A 2,473-nucleotide genomic window follows, 5' to 3' on the forward strand; every position below is an offset into this window, starting at 1 on the left:
AAAAAATGTTTTCTTATATCAAAAGCTGTGCGCAAACAGCCTATATAAAAAAAAAAGGTCATTCGTAACAATAGCGACGCACAAACGTCCTACGCCCGCGTCGGCTATCGGTAAATTATTTTGCACATTCCACTGCACACTCATGACGTGTGCACGTCACAATGTCACACCAAACACCTTCCGGTGTGCATTACGCACGTGATATCATCATTATAATGGATATCGTGGTACACGGACGTCGACACAAAAACGCGATCGTACGCGGAAGACGAGCACCGTCAACGCGCGTGCCTACATCTGATGCGTGCGGGTCTAGCCTGCCGCGGATGTCGGTGCGCACGCGGTTTCGGTTTTTTATGTGCCCAACTTTTTTACGTACCTAGCCGCCAACGATAACATATTATTATTGTATTCGTTTGATCGTTCGCTATAGATTTTTTTTTTTTTTACTTTTGTTCTTCCACTAATCATATAATATTATTTTAATGTCGACTGCCCTTATTATGCCTATACTGTTACGTCTGTCATAAACTCAAAACAATTAGCAACGGGACGTTCGCGTGCTACGGGACACGTCACACTCGTTTAAATAGGTTGACCGTGACGGTCGCCACTGTTACGTAGGCACACACACGATATTAAACATCTCGGGTGATCGGAGGCGATTCGGATATACCTCTGTAACCAGACGACCTCCGGCCCGGGTTACCGTGGTAGCCGCAGCGGCAGTGAAATGTAGCATAATCCAATCTCTATAATAATAATAGTCGCGGACCGCGGTATACGTCACACGCGGATGGAGGCTACGGACGACAGACACACACACACACACACACACAATAATAAAGAGCAAAACGGTTGCGTGCGAGTTTTAGTTCGTTGTAACACTACTACGACCACTGTGTCGATACACATACCTCAATATTATTATGTACATAATATGCATACATGTTGTATTACATTACGAGCGGAGAGCAACAACTCGAGAAGGTTATATTTATGTAATTGTGTACATATTATTATTATTATTATTATGGTGTTTTAATAATGAACGGACTAAAAACTATACAATTATCTCCATCGGCAAAGGATAGCTATAGGAGGGGACTGGAGGAGGAGGAGGTATAATATTATTTATTTTCGAATTGCAATTACCTGCCAACATTATTTAAGCGTAAATGTCCAATGTAATAATATATAAATATGTATGTTTAAGGTATGTGTTGTGGACCACGATAACGTGTACGACAAGTCAAACGTGTGGAAAAATTTGAATTTTTTTTTTAGTTTACAAGAAAATCGACAGTTGTTGTGATATTATGTTTAAGAATATATTTTATAATACCATTCAGTGGCGGCGACGACGAAGACGACATTGATGCATTAGCTTCGGTTTTAATTTTATTGCCGACGATTTCTATTCACGTTTTTATATCATTATTATTATTATTCATAGATAAATTACGATCCATCATTTGAATATTTTCGCAAATTCCGAGCAGTGAAAAGATATTGTTGAACATTATACTTTTTTTTTTAAAAAAGATTTAGTTTTTTTTTCATAATATAGAGATATTCACGAAACATGCACATTTATTTCGTCTATCAATGACCTGAAACGACCCGGTCAAAAAATATTATAATAATATATATATATATTTATGACGTGCAGTTTTTTCTCTCTAAAATATTATGGATTGACTATGTTACACATCTTGGGCGGTATTTGTTGTGGGATTTATGTGCATTTTGGCGCGAAGGCCGAACACCCGTAGAGAACTTTAATGTAGTAAAATGTAAATTATAAATATTTACCGATTTAATATAAGTAAACTCTTTAAACAAATCATTGAAAGAAAAACCATAAAATATAAACAATAATAATATTCCATTAAAATATGGTAAATATTTGTTTGATTTAATATTTCATGGATAATGATTATTTCTGTGCGTGTACACCATTTTGTGTCCATATTTTAACGATCTCGCAAGCAGTTCGCAGCGATAATGATTTAGTTGTGACCACTGGAAGGTGGCCAAGCTTTGAAAGTCTGAAGGCCTGACAATCGTTAACAACCAAATCACAAATATTACAATACGAGTAAATTTTATATAAAAAGTTCCAAACTCCATTATACTAAATATTATACGTACGCGGTACATACTCCAGTCTTACATACGATATTTTCTCCTTTGACGATCACTGAAAAAAAAAAAAAAACGAACGACAATGTCATCTTTCTTCTCGGATTACCTGTATATTAGCAAACCGCTAGAACCGTCGTGTTGCTTCGCTCAAAACGATATGTATTTACCTTAAAAACGGATTTTGACGACGTCGACTGCAGCTGTAGCAATATGGCGGCCAACTATTATATTGGGCTGGGTAGAGACACAGAAGTGAGCACAATATGATACGATATGAGTGGAAGGGAAATCTTTTTTTTCGTCTGTACACACATAAAATGTGTGT

The 2,473-nt window shown here is 36.8% G+C and overlaps 1 long non-coding RNA gene across 1 annotated transcript; it reads right to left on the reverse strand.

Moving 5' to 3' along the window:
• Positions 1–1,760: 1,760 nt before the first annotated feature.
• Positions 1,761–2,473, reverse strand: LOC111027651. Its single transcript, XR_002603817.1, has 3 exons — positions 2,316–2,473; positions 2,155–2,203; positions 1,761–2,059 (listed from the first exon to the last, which is right to left on the reverse strand). It is a non-coding gene; the product is annotated as an uncharacterized LOC111027651 (long non-coding RNA).

The sequence above is a fragment of the Myzus persicae genome, unplaced genomic scaffold (genome assembly GCF_001856785.1).
Source record: "Myzus persicae strain clone G006 unplaced genomic scaffold, MPER_G0061.0, whole genome shotgun sequence".
Lineage (NCBI taxonomy): Eukaryota > Metazoa > Arthropoda > Insecta > Hemiptera > Aphididae > Myzus > Myzus persicae.